The following is a 17,855-nucleotide window of genomic DNA, read 5'->3' on the forward strand; positions in this document are numbered from 1 at the left end:
AGTGCAGGAAGGCTGCATCGTATTGTGATGTATACTCTCCCACAAACAGTGGCGCAGTTCAGTAATCTGTTTGCCAAAGCGACCAGCTTTCCTCCCACGCACTTTAGCCTGACAATGAGAGATATAATAGACTCGTTTGGTATTCATCAAATGTTCGCTGTATTCGCGTTCATAGAGTTCAGTTAATATTTGCTAATAGACAACAGTTTCTCACTCACTTTGTATGGCACCCAGTAAATGAACAGTGAGTCAGCAGTATTTGCTAACATTTCAATAAAACTATTGACGAGTGTCCGCTGCTAAAACGTCATTTGCAACTTTATTAAAGCGTTGAAAACAGGGTACAAGTGTTTCAGTTTCCAGACTTGTTTCATTCACAGAAAAATGTGTGAAAAGCTGTCTGCTTATGAATTTACAAAATCGCTTTGAGAAGAGTCTAGGGGTAGCGTTTTTTTATTCATAATCAAAAACGTCTTCGGTCCCGGGTTCGAATCCTGCTGCAGCTTAAATTTTGATTAATAATAAGTATGGACGGCCGAAGACTTCCGGCATAAGAAGTCAGCCTCATTCTGCCAACGGCCTTGTCAAAGGGGGCGGAGGAGCGGATAGAGGTTCAGGGCACTCTCTTGTCCTAGGGGTGGGAAATTGCCCCTAAAGGCGGAAGAATCAGCAATGATCAACGACATGAGGATGCAGAAGGCAATGGAAACCACTGCATTAAAGACACGTAACGTGTATCCACAGGACATGTGGCCTGTAGTTGAAGAAGTGTCATGATGATCTCTCCATTGGCAAAAGATTCCGGAATAGTCCGCCATTCGGATCTCCGTGAGGGGACTGCTAAGGGATAGGTTACCATGAGAAAAAGATTGAATAATCAACGCAACCATAACGCTCTATGAGTCGGGGCGTGGAATGTCAGAAACTTGAACGTGGGAGGCAAACTAGAAAACCTTAAAGGGGAAATGCAAAGGTTCACATGGCTCTGAGCACTATGGGACTTAACAGCTGTGGTCATCAGTCCCCTAGAACTTAGAACTACTTAAACCTAACTAACCTAAGGACATCACATATATCCATGCCCGGGGCAGGATTCGAACCTGCGACCGTAGCAGTCGCACGGCTGCGGACTGCGCGCCTAGAACCGCCAGACCACCGCGGCCGGCTGCAAAGGCTCACTCTAGAAATAGTAGGGGTCAGTGAAGTGAAGTGGAAAAAAGAAAAGAATTTCCGGTCAGATCAGTACAGCAGCAGAAAATGGTATGACAAGAAGATATCGCAGAGAGTGTGTGACTGTGAACAGATCAGTGACAGGATTGTTCTTATCAGAATCGACAGCAGACCAACACCGACAACAATAGTAGGTGTACATGCTGAGGTCGCAAGCTGAAGATGAAGAAACAGAGAAAGTGTATGAGGATATTGAAAAGGTAATACATTATGTGAAGGGGGATGAAAATATAATATTCATGGGACACTGGAATGCAGTTGTAGTGGAAGGAGTAGAAGAAAAGAAGAAAATGTGGGGTTGGAAGAAGGAATGAGAGTGGAGAAAGACTAATTGAGTTCTGTGACGGGTTTCAGCTAGTAATAGCGAATACTCTGTTCAAGAATCACAAGGGGAGCAGGGATACTTGCAAAAGACCGGGTGATACGGGAAGATTTCATTTAGGTTACATCATGGTCAGATAGAGATTCCGAAATCAGATACTGGATTGTAAGGTATACCAAGGAGCAGACATAGACTCAGATCACAATATAGTAGCGATGAAGAGTAACCTGAAGTTTAAGACATTAGTGAGGAAGATTAATACGCAAAGAAGTGGGCTACAGAAGTAGTAAGGAATGACAAGATACGGTTGACGTTCTCTAAAGCTATAGATACAGCAATAAGGAATAGCTCAGTAGGCAGTACAGTTAAATAGGAATGGATATCTATAAAAAGGTACATCACAGAAGATGGGAAGGATAACATAGGTACGAAGAAGGTAGCTGCGAAGACACCATGGGTAACAGAAGAAATACTTCAATTGATGTATGAAAGGAAGAAGTACAAAAATGTTCCAGGAAATCAGGAATAGAGAAATACAAAGCGCTGAGGAAGGATATAAACAGGAAGTGCAGGGAAGCTACGAGGAAATGGCTGCAGGAAATATGTGAAGACATGGAAAAGGAATGAAAAAGTCAAAACAACCTTCGGTGACATTACAAGCAAGAGTGATAACAGTAAGAGTACAATGAGAATTCCACTGTTAAATGCAGAGAAGAGAGCTGTTAGGAGGGGGAAGGTTTGTCTGATGTGATAGGAGAAGAAACAGGAGACGATTTAGAAGAGATAGTGGCTCCAATATTAGACTCAGAATTTAAAAGAGGTTTAAAGGACTTAAGATCAAATATGGCAGAAGGGATAGATAACATTCCATTAGAATTTCTAATATCATTGGGGGAAGTAGCAATAATACGACTATTCACGTTGGTGTGTAAAATGTGTGAGTCTGGCGACATTCCATTTAACTTTCGGAAAAGCATCATCCACACAATTCCGAAGGCGGCAAGAGTTGACAACTGCGAGTGTTATAGAAAATCAACTTAACAGCTCATGCACCCAAGTTGTTGACAAGAATAATGTACAGAAGAATGGAAAAGAAAATTGAGGATGCGCTAGGTGACGATCAGTTTGGCTTTAGGAAAAGTAAAGGCACGAGAGAGGCAATTCTGACGTTACGGCTAATAATGGAAACAAGGCTAAAGAAAAATCAAGACACATTCATAGGATTTGTCGACCTGGAAAAAGCGTTCGACAATGTAAAATGGTGCAAGATGTTCGAAATTCTGAAAACATTACGGGTAAGCTATAGGGAGAAACTGATCACATACGCTCGTATTAAAAAGGGTGTAAGACAAGAATGTAGCATTTCGCCCCTACTGTTCAATCTGTGCATCGAGGAAGCGATGATGGAAATAAAAGAAAGGTTCAGGAGTGGAACTAAAAGTCAAGGTGAAAGAATATCAGTGATACGATGCGCTCATGATATTGCTATCTTGAGTGAAAGTGAAGAAGAATTACATGTTCTGCCTAACAGTCTAATGAATACCGAGTATGGATTGAGAGTAAATCGAAGGAAGACGACAGTAATGAGAAGTAGTAGAAATGAGAACAGCGAGAAACGTAACATTAGGATTGATGGTCACGGATGAAGTTAAGGAATTATGCTACTTAGGCAGTAAAATAACCAATTACGGACAGAGAAAGGAGGACATCAAAAGCAGTCTAGCAATTGCAAAAAGGGCATTCCTGGCCAAGAGAAGTCTACTAATATCAAATACCGGCCTAAATTTGAGGAAGAAATTTCTGAGAATGAACGTCTGGAGTACTGCATAGTATGGCAGTGAAACATGGACTGTGGGAAAACTGGAACAGAAGAAAATCGAAACATCTGAGTTTTAGTGATATAGACAAATGTTGAAATTTAGGTCGGCTGATAACGTCAGGAATCAGGAGGTTCTGTGCAGAATCGGAGAGGAAAGGAGCATGTGGAAAACACTGATAAGGAGAAGGGACAGGATGATAGGATACATGTTGAGATATGAGGGAATTACGTCTATGGTACTAGAGGGAGCTGTAGAGGGCAAAAGCTGTAGAGGAAACAGAGACTGGAATACATCCAGCTGATAATTGAGGATATAGGTTGCAAGTGCTACTCGAGATGAAGAGGTTGGCACACAGAGGAACTCCTGGCGCGCCACATGAAACCAGTCAGAAGACGGATGAAAAAAAAAATACTTTACACTACTTGGTCTGATGAAACCATACTAAGCGCTGTCTTTCTTTTGGCAATAATAATATTTTTTTTTATACTTGGGAATAATGATTCCACGAACAAATTCAAACTCAGTTGATGTGTGATGTTGATTACTGTAAGTGAAGGGAGATTTCATGTAATTCGTTTTTTTTTAGGTCGTAATAAACGAGCACCCTCACACAAACATTAATCCAAGGCATATGGTCCAAATTGCACACAGTGTTAGAAAAAGGAATGGTGTATTCCTACAGTAGAAAGTATTGGTCGAAATTTGAAACTAAACCCTACAAAACTTTGTCCCGTATATGGGTTACATGTTGAGACAACTACCGCTCACCTTTACTCATATTGCAGCACTCCTTCTTAAACAATCATGCATCATTGTGAACACACCAGGCTGTCCAAGGGCTTGATTAAATGTGTGCAGCAGAAGTTCCCTGCAACACATACACACTGCCGACGGATGAGAAACGCTTCACTGTCTTTCCATGTTCCCATACACCAGAGGACCCGCATTTAAACGACACTGCAGTCACACACTGTGTACTACTTGGTTTTATATTTCACATTTCTGAACAACGTAAGTCACTACCAAAACAGTATTGTTTAATTGTTTTTGTTGCACTGAACAAATTATATAATGTTCATCTGGTACAAACTGTAAGCATAAGGACAGATTCAGACAATTTCAAAGACTTCTCCACTCAATTAGTCACGTAATCGTGATTTATTTAGTTAGCACTTCTGCAACCACTTTAAGGAGATGTGGAAACTCTAACTGCCGAACACAATGTAGACGTCCTGGACTGTTTGGACGTAAAAGAATTTAACTTTATAGTGGGAATTACCTTGCATGTTACATCTGCATATGCACTGGGGCGCTTTCAACTGAAACGCCAAATGGTCTCGCCAACAACTCCTAAAACACATGGAAGGTTGACAGTCCCTTTAAAACATTTATGCATCTTTCCTTGTAATTCTTTCAAGTTCACAAGGAATTTTTCAGATCTCACATTTTCTTTAATGGCAGTGAGTTTAGGCAACTGGGTTGCGTTTGTCAGAATGTGTCCATTTTCTGCCCGAGATTTTCTTTTTAATTGCATCTTTATTAAATTTCTACCTTGCAGAGTCTGACTTTGGGCAGTGTCCAGTCAAATCCACTTATAATGCTAGGTCTGCAGTCCATTTCAGATGTTCAAATTGCCGTTCCTGCACTCCTTGTTCCCAACAACTTTAAACCGAAAAATATCGTTCCAGGCACTCCCCTCTACATGAACAACATACTTGGCATCCGCATGTAAAGTCTTCATACTCTTTGTACAAATCCGTGGAAAACTGTTACAACTGACACTGGAAAATGCATTCAACTTCATTAATTTTACTGTTCGTACCACCAAAGTCTTCACGTAATGCATGCCTGCAAACTTGTCAGGAATTGCTTCTTGCTGTACTGAACAATGAATTCCGTCTGTAGATCGTTGTAATTTTTAGCTCTTTTATTGTCAAATTAATTCTTAAATTCTTCCCTCTTGTTACTCTAACGTCTTTTCATAGCAGATTTGGAGTATCCGTCGCTTATACGGCTGCATGATACTATACTGAGAACTCTCATCCCCCTCTTTTGTCATTCCCATTTATTTTATACGTTTGTGAGGATAGATCACCATGCTGTTTCTTATCGTGCAAACATCCACTGAATCTGCGAACGTCCTTCATACCACGAAAAAATAGCGAATGGTAAACAGCTCTGAGACCGCAATTCTGCGGAACGGAAGACAGTCGTGCTGACCGACAAATTCCACATGGCAATATGACGTGAAATGTAGCGCTGTACCTAGCACTTCCGGAAAGTTACGAACAAAGCCGAGACAGGCCGAACCGTGGCCCGCGCGCAGTCCACAAGCCACACCCACATCCCACACAGATGAAGTTTGTCACGGTGTGGCTGTCCCTGTCCTAGACAGAACTCTAAGGTATGACAGTCAGGCAGAAGGGAAGGCCATGGTAGAGAAGCGCGTAGGCCAATCTCTTTTTCTAGAAGGAATGCACTGTTGAGGATGTCGTTCGACTTACATGACACCTGCATGCCCGTTAATGTTGTTGAGAAAAACGTAGCAGAACAGCATGGTAGTGGTGCTGGAAGGTATAGGCCACTCAACAGCGAACTCATCACCGCCATTACGAAGCGAACTGGAGAGTAATATGGTTAAATTCACTTTTTTTTAAAGGTCCGCATCAAAAGCTGAAACATGAAATGTAATCCAAGATGATGTGTCTGTCATGCATTCCCAGAGAGCCGGGACTGTATGACGGGCAGAATTGGCCGAATACTGCGAAAAAAACGGCGTAAAGGCTATTTATAAACCGAGAAATAAGGTCAAAGAATGAAACTTCCTGGCCGATTAAAACTGTGTGAAGGATCGAGACTCGAACTAGGGGCCTTTGCCTTTCCCGCGAAAGGCAAAGGTCACCAGTTCGAGTCTCGGTCTGGCACACAGTTTTAATCGGCCAGGAAGTTTCATATCAGCGCACATTCCGCTGCAGAGTGAAATTCTCGTTCTGAGAAATCAAAGAATGTCGCACATCGGCAAAAGAAAAAAGGACCCACTTGCAATGTCGAGAGTATACCGCATTTCGTGTATATGGGGAACGACCAGTCTACCTGAGGATCACCGAACTGAAGCAGCACTGCAACTGGGAGTGATGTCCCAGCCATTTGTTGTCATTAGGAGAGAGAAGTTTGACCGCGGCTGGCGACGTGGTGCGGCTGGCTCAGCCAATCAGCGTGCGAGTGTCGGCTGGTGAACGGCGGCGAGTGGTCAGGGGCAGATCGCTCCACCCGCACCTCTCAGTTTCAAATGGCTGGCGGTTACGTGACGTCACGCGGCTTTACCCCGAGGCCTACGTGAAAGACAGACCGCGGCACGTACGTCACGAAGGTAGGCCTGAACTCGCCAGCTCACTCGGTCAGCTCAGCAGCCAAAATGCGTTATAAACCTGTTAACTCGCAGCTGGGCGTGTACTTACTAAAGAGAATTGCATCTGCTACTGGATGAAGTCTTACTCCTATACAGTACGACAGCAAAATTTCATTTATGTAAATGGTATAACGGCTTGTTTGTGTGTGTGTGAATTCCTAAGCGAGTAAACAGCGGAGGTCAAGGGTCCCTAGACTTACCCGCTACTTAAACTTACTTACGCTAAGACATCACACACACACCCATGCCTGCGGCGGGAGGGACGCGAACGGCTTGTTTATAGCATTTAGTATCTTTTGCTTAACAGTCCTCATTTCATACAAGAAATGGTACCTTATGCAACTGATAACCATTTTGACATGATTTTAATTTTATTGTACCCCAGTGCAGCCGTAACAAATGCCTTCGGACTTCCGATCATTGTAGGACTAATAATAGTAATACTCCATAATAGCGAGTTCATGTAGAAGATTTTGTATGTACGTACACACCTAGGTAAGAGTTAACAGGTGTAGAAACGTAGTTTTTCTGCTGAGTTGAGCGAGCGAGTGAGCTCACGCCTACCTTCGTGATGTACGCACCGCGCCGTGTCTTTTTCGTGGACCTTGGGTTTACCCCGTTCCAGCACATGGCTTTAAGACAATGCTTTATCCACGTTTGCTTCGATTACACACAAACCCAAATTACTACGAAAAAGTACGATGTGGCAAATGAAAGGTAGTTTGAGGCTAATAAGCCGAGACACTGGTACGATTTATACGAATGTTATACCAAAAGCTATTAAATCTGCAGTATGTGCAATTGACTCCATAATTAATAACTTTTCAACGAATGCAGGTACAGAGTAAGAGTTCGTTTTCAAGATATCGTCGAAACGCTACAACTGACATATTTTAATGATTTCCAGCATTAGTATTTCATTGGTAAAACATCGATTTTATTAATTTGTTGCTAATAATTAATTAAAACAAGTAAGACAAGACATATACACGAACAGCAAGGCAGGTGTATGATAGCGGGTGTCGTTATACATATTCCACCAAAATCAGTTTGTGATATTTGTAATCATTGTGCAATGTTTGTTTATTAATGATTTTTTGCCCTTACTTGTTCATCTTTTTCATTTCACTATGATTATTTTCTGATTTTTGTAATCATTATAAAATGTTATCCTTGTTTATTAATAATTCTGGCATTTTTTGCCCTTTTTTGTTCAACTTTTTCATTTTACATTGATGAGTTTCTAATATATGTAATCAATATAAAATGTTATCCTTGTTTATTAATAATTTTGCATCGTTTTGCCCTGATTTGTTCAACTTTTTCATTTTACAATGATTAGTTTTTAACATTTGTAATCATTATGAAATGTTATCTTTGTTTATTAATAATTTTGGATCGTTTTGCCATTATTTGTTCATATTTTTCATTTCACTATGATTAGTTTCTAATATTTCTAATCATTATGAAATGTTATCTTTGTTTATTAATAATTTTTGCATCGCTTTGCCCTTATTTACTCAAGTTTTTCATTTCAAAATGATTAGTTTTTAATATTTCTAATCATTATGAAATGTTATCTTTGTTTATTAATAATTTTTGCATCGTTTTGTCCTTATTTGCTCAACTTTTGCATGTACATAAATTCTGATAACTGCATCAGACAGAGGGCTTGAAATCTGTCTGGAAAGTGGTGCCTTATAAAGAACTGCAATGTTATTTTGTTACACATATGGACAGATACTATTTTGGAACCCTGCAAGATAATTGCGAAATGTTGAAATATTGGGCAAACTATTGCACTACGAATTTGTTTAACGTATTTTTTTGAACGCGCATACAATGGTGCGAACTGGATTAAAATTGCTCTTCTATGTAAAATAATTACGCAAAGAAGTGGTGATCAATGGAAAACAGTTACGCGACGTAGCTTGGGGAATTTCGGATCGAGGGTATTTAAGTGGAGGAGTTCCAGGAGGGAGTTTTCCGAACAAGCGAAGATAGAATGTTTCAGGACGAATTCGGACTTCGGATATTTTCGGTGTGGAACACAGGAGTTGTAGTGTCTGTTTTGCCATATTCACCATTATCGAGGTGAAACATAAATAAAAATGACTGTAGGTCACTCAAAATGAACTGCAATCATAGATTTATCTGCGAAAGGTAATAACACTAACTGTAAAAATATACAATATAGATCGATAGATCCAGAAAAGACATTATTTTTATTGTATGACATTATAATGTATAAGTAAGTAAAAGAAGTATTATTATCTCTGTAAAAGTATAAAACACAATGCAATGCTCATTCTTCTGTCTAGTGTGTTTTGTTCTGTTCGTTCTTATGTTACCTGGAATAAGGTACGCAAGCTATTGTGCTGCGCTAGCATTTGTTTCTGTCGTAACTTAATTGCAAACATTTAATGGGGTAAACGCTGTCCTAGTAAGAATATATTAGTATAAAGTGATCTCCGTTTGTTATTTCAAGAACCTACGCTACATTTATCTTATGAAAAGAATATTTAATGAAAATTATTTAGCATGTTTCCAGGTGCTGCGGAGCGAGTAACAGTGATCTCTGACTGTTAACAATTAGCCGCCATTACGCGGTACATTTAAAAATAGTTTTCCACAGCACAATGTCTGATAGCCGGAGCGGAAGAAATTATTCAGTGAGATGAATTGAAGGAATCCAGTGAAATAAGTTTATTAAAACTTGTCTATTTTCTGTGATAGTAATAATTTCAGATCAGTGAACTGGAGCTGAGTAATACTGCGCTATTGCATTTACAGTAATTTGTAGGGAGCCTGGCGCTCGGTAAAACAAGATATAATACCTAATTGGCAACCTACCAAATTCATTATTTTTCTTATTATATGTCTTTCGTATTTTTTGAAAGCTAAACGTAAAAACTAACTTCACTAAAAATCAGTAACGGATCACGACAAATCAAAGGACAAACAAATTTACTAGGAGAGTGTTTCCTCTAAATAAATAGTTATACATTATTTTTTTAAGAGCTATAATAGAGGGACTTGCGTTTGTCACATGTTGTATCTTTTGGTGCTTGTTTTTGCAAGCAAAAGGGACTTTACTGCAAAATCGTAGCTGTGGGAATCTGCTTCCGATCGAGTGCTGACACATTAGCCGCTGAAGCCCTACTGTGGGACTTTGTTTTAAAGCATTCCGAACAGTGTTTTAGGATACCAACGGAACTTAGTTTCTGATACCGCCAGGTTTGACTCAGAATTATTTTCACCATGTTTAGGTCATTGATTCTGAAACTCTGCCACTGGACTTTAAGAGTGTTTAATATCTTGTGCCATCCGACACTTAGAAATTCGCGCTAGAGTCGAATGAACTTTAGATCATCGGGATTAGGCCTTGTTTTAGCCAACGTATCGATTTTCTAAATATCAGTCGATGTTCTTCAGCATTCAGCAACTTGTATTAAAATTAATAGTGAGATCAGTATCGCTATTGAGGGCTCAAGCAATAATTAAAACGGCACGGAACTGTTTGGAAGATACTACCAGTGAACTGTATTTAGTTATGAATAAAAACTTGTGAATTCTAAGGAACTTAAGACACGCATTCGATTCGTCACGTGACATCAGCCTCCTAGTTTGTACCCTGGTTAACATTTATATTTGTAGCAGTTTTTTTGTGGACATCAACAGGTGTTAAGCACACGTCTATGGCGGTAGAAAGTATAGGAGATCATACCGGAGTTAGACGACGAGAGGAAGCTAGCAGAAACATTTGCATTTCCATTCCCGTTCCGCCGACCATCGCATCGGATATGATTGTGGACCAGCAGTGTGCTCTTGAAGAGTGGTGCCACGATACTGTCAAATGACAGGTAATCCGCTATAAACCAGAATGTCCGAGACTAACTGTCGTCGCATAAGAGACACCTAACCCCAACAACCAGACGCAAGGAGGAACATCTCTGTCTCTCTCCAGAACACTGGAGGTATGGGACCTCTTACCAGGTCGCCTCCACCGATGTTCATCCAAGGTAGTGCATAATGTGATTCATCGCTGGACACATCGCCATTGATACGGTGTCCATTAGCAGTCCATTCTTCCCGGTTAAATCACCAATGGGAATGAAGCGGATTCTTTTGTGGTACTAACGGTAAACTACGCATTTTTTCATCACCAGTCTTCTGACTGGTTTCACGTTGCCTACCATGAATTCTTCCCTTGTGCCAATCTCTTCATCTCAGAGTAGCACTTGCAACCTATATCCTCAATTATTTGCTTGATTTATTCCAGACACTGTCTACAGTTCTGTTCCCTCTACAGCTCCCTCCACTATTACCCCTTGATGTCTTAAACATGTCCTTTCTTCCTGTCCCTTCTTAGCAGTATTTTCCATATACTAATTTTCTCCCCGATTCTGCGGAGAATCTCCTCAATCCTTACCTTATCAGTGCGTCCAATTTTCAACATTCTTCTGTAACACCACATCTCAAATGCTTCGACTCTCTTCTGTTCCAGCTTTCGCACAGTCCATGTTTCACTACTGTACATTTCTGAGCTCCATGCGTAGATTTTCAGAAATATCTTCCTCAAATTAAACGTATGTTTGATACTAGTGGACTTCTCTTGGTCAGGAATGTCCTTTTCGCCTTTTATGTCCTTCTTGCTCCATCCGTCATGGGTTATTTTGCTGCCATGGTAGCAGAATTCCTTAACTTCATCTACCCAACCGTTTGTGGAAATTGCAACACCAAGAAGGAAACGCATGAATTCAATTAATTTAATACCACAGGTTAGGTAGATGACAAGTAACAAATGATCACCTTTTTAAGTCTGTACATGTCCTTTGAGCCCTACTATTCAGTATGTCGGGCGGCCACCATGCGTTGCACTTAGAGTTTCTGTACGCCATGGCACTGAATCAATAAGATTGTGAATACTTGCCTGAGGGATTTCCCTCCACGAAATTTGTATCCGAGCCCAAAAATTCGTGATACCAGTCACTGGAGGACCGTGACGCACCAGGTGCCGACCAGCCATATCTCAGACATGTTCCATGGGCGACATGTCTGGCGAACGTGCAGGCCAGGCAAGCAATGCTACCCGTCGCTCTTCAAAGAATACCAAGTACTTTCCTGTTGCAATGAGACCTGTGGAGATGCCTGAAGCAGGGGGAGTACCTCAGGCTTCACAACCTCCCTCAGGTATCGGTGGCCGTTCAAAGTGCCCGCAATACGTAGGAGGCGAGATCGGTTGTTGTAACCAACGGCGCCCCAAACAATCACACTTGGTGTTTGTCCCCTATGCCACTCCACAATGCAGCCCTTCAGGTTGCACTCACCACAGTACCGCCGGACAAGTATGTGGCCATCATTGTAGGACGAGTTGAAACGGGACTCATCCGAAAAGATTACGTGTTACAACTTAGCACCCCAGTGACGGTGTTCATGTGCCCATTGCAGTCGGAGGAGCTTGTGGTTTCTGAACAATGGAGGCCGACGTAATGGCATGCGTGCAACCAGTCCAACCTGTAGCAGACGGCGACGAACAGTCGATGCAGACCAATTCACATCTGTTGCATTGCTCCAGCGACGGGTCAACACTGTGGATGACGCTGTATGGTTCGCAATGGCCTGCGGACAAGATGACGGTCATCCCATGCTGTGGTCATGTTCCGTGTCCCAGTTCCCGCTCATCGCCGCGTACGACCTTCATCTATCCATTGCTCCCACACATGCACTACTGTAGTAGTAGCGTGTCCTGTGCGAGCGGAAATGTCACGGTATGACAACCCCGTTTCCTGAAGACCGACCGCGTCGACTATCGAGAAGACTCTGCTCGGCCTACGTGTACCCCATCTCCCTCTAAAATGTCTCACGTGTTGCTTGCACACCCGTCGCCACTTCCACCAAATGTGGCGCTATTCGGGTAATTCCTTCTCGGTGCTACACTTTTCACAAACGGTGGAGTACGTCTTGTCCACCAGTCCTGATATTAAGTGTCCCGCCGTTTTTGTTTCCCCTACTTCTCATTACTTTCGCCTTTTTTGATTTACTCTCAATTCATGCTCTGTGCTCATTAGAATCTTCATTCCATTCCGCAGATGCTATAATTCTCCTTCACTTTCACCAAGAATAGCCATGAGGGTACCAGACTACTTATTGGACGGTAATTTCGTAGTCTGGCTACGGCTGTTTTCCGACCAATGGTGCCTGATGGCACAGAATGATGCGGAGGTCCATCACTTGCTCTTGAATGGGAGGCACAGACGCGAAGGGTTCAAGATGTGGATGGTTGTCCCTCCAATCGACGTATGAATTCCGCCGAATTCCTGTCTCTCATAAGGCTCCACAGTGTAGATTAGATTAGATTCAGTTTTAGTTTCATAGAGATGAAAGTGAGATGGCTCTCGTGTGTCCGGAACATCTCAGAGAGTATAACAGAAAATATAGCATCATTTGAATATAATACTCACTTCCCCGATCATCTGTCAAGAGATTGTCAAGATATGTGAATGTCTTACAGTAGACTGGAACTCCTAATATTTACAAAATTAATACACTCTCAGAATGAAATATAGTTATGGACTTTGAACAGATTTATCATAAAAAATACCTAATCTGGACTGTTGTGGCCAACTGCTGTCACTACTGAAATCTAGAAGACTATCTACTTAAGCTCGTTTAACAGTCTCTGCTAAGATATTCACCTACAGGGTAGAACGAGTTGCCCGCCAAAAAGTCTTTCAAGCTCCTCTTAATCCTTATCTGAAACCAGGTTTTTAATGGTTGCTGGAGATTTATTGAAAATGTGTTCTTGAATGTGGGACCCCTTTTTGGACCAAGGTAAGTGATTTTAGGTCTCTGTGTAGATTGTCCTTATTCCTTGTAATGATACCATCTATTGAGCTATTGGTTGAAAATTGAGACATACTTTTTGCAAGAAATGTCATTAAGGCATAAATATACTGTGAAGCAGTGGTTGGGATATCCAAGTCCTTCAACAGGTTTCTACATTATGTTCTTGAATTTAGACCACAAATGAGTCTTATTACACACTTTTGCACTCTAAAAACTCGTGCTCGTTTTGACGAGGTGCTTCAGAATATGGTCCCATATAACCTAGTAGAATGAAAGCACGCAAAGTATGCAAGCACCTTAATCTTATATATCTTATAACTGATATGTTATGTATCCTACATTTGACGCCATTTAAAATGCAAATACAGACTTGTTTAGGCGCTTCTGTAATTCTGTGGTATACACTTATCGACGGAACTTATTATCGAGTTGCCAGGAGTCTTACTACAGGATATGTCAGACCATCCATATTACTAACTGGAGGCCTGGGAGTAACACCCTCCTTATGGATGTTCATGAGCGAGTGTAATCTATGGACACAGGACAATCGAATTATGCTGAATAATCCTGCTATTTACAAACAGTCTTAAAAGTAGTTGTCTACGTTGTACAGCACTGAACAACAGCACTCCAGGTGTATCTGCATTGCGAAGACCAACGCATACTGAAAGTGATTTTCTTTAAGAGGAATGTTTCGTAATTCCTCAGGTTGTCAGTCCAGACTTAGACCCACCAAAGAAGTAATTAAACTAGGGTCGTTTCGAAACTACTGTGTTTGACCCACTTTAGACAGCCTCACCATTCCAATTCTTCTATTCTGTCATCCATTTTTAATAAAAGCTTTGGTGCAGCTGGTCCCGACGGAGGTTCGAGGCATCCCTCGGCCATGCTGTGCGTGTTTGTCCTTACGATAATTTAGGTTAAGTAGTGTGTAAGCTTAGGAACTGATGACCTTAGCAGTTAAGTCCCATAAGATTTCACACACACACAAGAAAAGCTTTGGTTCTGTTTATTCCTCCACTCCCCTCCTCTTCCCACGAACCATGGACTATGAGGTGCCTTCTGTGCAACCCCTGTACACGTTACCCTACCACACGTCTTGCTACTAATCTTCAGCTCACAACTTTGCTTCTTATTTGAATCATGGTTAACTCTACTTGACTCATTTTTAGGAAACACAGTTACGGAAAAAATTACAACAACGGAATTTAATTAGAGTTATTGCAGGTAAGGTAACTGATTAATATATTTAAGTGATTAACATTGCAAGATCGTAGCTTAATGTAAGAGCGAGACAAGACATTATAAATGTGAAATTTTGGTGAATTAATAACCAGTTTAACCGCCAGGACGTTGAATGCAAGTATTCAGACGTGCATGCACTGTGTTGTACAGACGTCGGATGTCAGTTTGTGGGATGAAGTTGCATGACTGCTGCACTTGGTCTGCCAATACAGGGACGGTTAATGCTGTTTGTGGATGACGCTGGAGTTGTCCTCCGATTATGTCCCGTATTTGCTCCATTGGAGACCAATCTGATGATCGAGCAGGCCAGGGCAACACGTCGACACGCTGTGGAGCTTGTTGGCTTACCACAGCGGCATGTAGGCGAGCGTTATCCAGTTGGAGAACACGCCCTGGAATGCTGTTAATGAATGACAGCATACATAAGGTCGAATAACCAGTTTGACGTACAAATTCGCAGACAGGGTGTGTGAGGTAATCAGTAGAATTATATGAAATCGCACTCGTGACCATAATTCCAGGTGTAGTTTCAGTGTGTGTAGCAAGAATACAGGTTTCTTGCAGGCGCTCAGCTGCCTCACTTCTCACCAACACACGACCATCTTTGGCACCGGGCCATCATCAGAAAACACAACAGACCTCCAGCCTGTAATCAGCTTTCCCTTGACACCGCTGAAGTAAATGGTGGTGATTTTTGGTCAGTGGAAAACACTCTGCAGGGCTTCTAGCTCTGAGCTGCTCTTGAATAACCAATTTTTAACAGTTCGTGGTTTTTTTGTTATGGTTTTAGGGCGCAAAACTGCTACGGACATAAGCACCCGTTCTGTGGCCTAGGGAAGGGTAAAAAACCGAAAGGAAAATCAGCAGCAATGGGAGCTAAACTCCAAAAGGGGGAAACTAAAAACAGAAGGAACTCTTAGAAAACTACTGAGCCGTGTACAATTCGTGTCCGTGCCATTTATTGTTTGTCATCTTCTATTACGGTACTGCCGCCTCGTTTTCTTTTGCCATTTACTGGCGTCTCTAACTTCCTGCCTTACTTGTGCGTCAACGGCAGCAGCAGCGGGTATCCATTAGTGCATTGTCGTACCACCTCTGGAACGACCGATAATATTTCCGGGTCGTTGTCTGTCTGGCTGTGAGTTCGGAGACGGACCAGCTCTGCAGTCGGGACGCAGCAGCAGGGAAGTCGGGGACGGAGCGGCGGTGAGGCGCCGACAGCCAGTGCTCGCCGACACACGTGAACTGTCCGACGGAGGGAGGAGACTGGAGCGGGACGACCGTTGGTTGGTCGTTGTATTGGTCGGCTCATCGGCGGACGTATATTTGGTCGTTCACCGTTTCAAGGCCTGGGCAGTCGGTCGGTTGGCGTGCAGCAGCGAGGACACCTGCGGCGCGTGGCTTGGCCGGGGAGGCTAGTGGCGTCAGGGCGCGGTCGACGTCCGTGGCTCACCGACACCATACACGGAAGTTGAGTCATCCTGTCCCTTGGTCCGTTGACTGTCTCTCGGTTGGGTTGTCGTCGGATCGCGAATGGTTGGCCCGACTGCCTCTCTCACCTAAGCGAGCAAGCGTTAGTGTTTGAATTCTGGCCGACCTTCGAAACATCTGAGCGCCCTTGGGTGTACTGCCTTTTTTAAAAAAATTGTTCTTGTTCTTTGTACTTGTATGGCTTCTAGCCAATTTTTTAAAAAAAAGTTAAGATTGTTTTGACCTTCAAGCGTAAGATATTTTAGGTCTTCAACCTAATTTAAAGAACTGTTTCACGTAAGACTTTTGGAAATTTAAAGTTTTTAATGTTGTTGAATTTTAAGTGTTGGGCCTTCAGCCGATTTTGAGTTTGAGTTGTTTGCTCTTAAGGCCTTCAGCCTAAATTAAAGAACTGTTTCACGTAAGGCCTTCGGCATTTAAACAAAATTAATGTTATGGAGTTTTAAGCGTTAGCCGATATGAATTTAACTTGTTTGCTGTTGAAGTGTCTGACACTTTGGGCCTTCAGCATAACTAAAGAACTGTCGGGAGACGAGGCTTGCCTTTTCAGTTTCTCATTATGCTTGTGCTTCAAGTTATTGGCCATCAGCCGTTTTTAGATTAAAGTGGCTTTCAGCCGATAATTAAGACCCAAAGATAAAAATTGTGCACCGGCCGCGGTGGTCTAGCGGTTCTAGGCGCTCAGTCCGGAACCGCGCGACAGCTACAGTCGTACGTTCGAATCCTGCCTCGGGCATGGATGTGTGTGATGTCCTTAGGTTAGTTAGGTTTAAGTAGTTCTAAGTTCTAGGGGACTGATTGTGGTGTCACCGCCAGACACCACACTTGCTAGGTGGTAGACTTTAAATCGGCCGCGGTCCGGTAGTATACGTCGGACCTGCGTGTCGCCACTATCAGTGATTGCAGACCGAGCGCCGCCACACGGCAGGTCTAGAGAGACTTCCTAGCACTCGCCCCAGCTGTACAGCCGACTTTGCTAGCGATGGTTCACTGACTTCTACGCTCTCATTTGCCGAGACGATAGTTAACATAGCCTTCAGCTACGTTATTTGCTACGACCTAACAAGGCGCCATGATCAGTTTCTATTGATATTGTAAACCATGTATCGTCAAGAGCGACGTTCGTCATTAATGGATTAAAGTTAAGTATTCCACCAGCTACGTCCGTTGTTTCTAAATTCTAATTTCCTTGTCCTGTTCCAGACCTGACACCAGCCTGCGTGAGCTAAAACGCGTGCATTTCGGCCTCCTTTAGTAATACGGTGTTGGCTCTCTTGCCAACCACAACATTGGCGACGAGAGTAAAAGTGTTATCTAAATTGCCCTGATTTACTTGTGTAATGGCTTCGCCGCAATCTCCAGATGTACTGTCCGAATTTTATCGCTTACAGAATCAGCAGACGCAGGCCTTAGTGGATGCCCTTGGACAGCTCGTCCAGGGTCAACGTCCAATGCAAAACGATGCGGCAGCAGCCGCTTCACCGCTAAC

Source organism: Schistocerca gregaria, chromosome 7 (assembly GCF_023897955.1).
Source record: "Schistocerca gregaria isolate iqSchGreg1 chromosome 7, iqSchGreg1.2, whole genome shotgun sequence".
Classification (NCBI taxonomy): domain Eukaryota; kingdom Metazoa; phylum Arthropoda; class Insecta; order Orthoptera; family Acrididae; genus Schistocerca; species Schistocerca gregaria.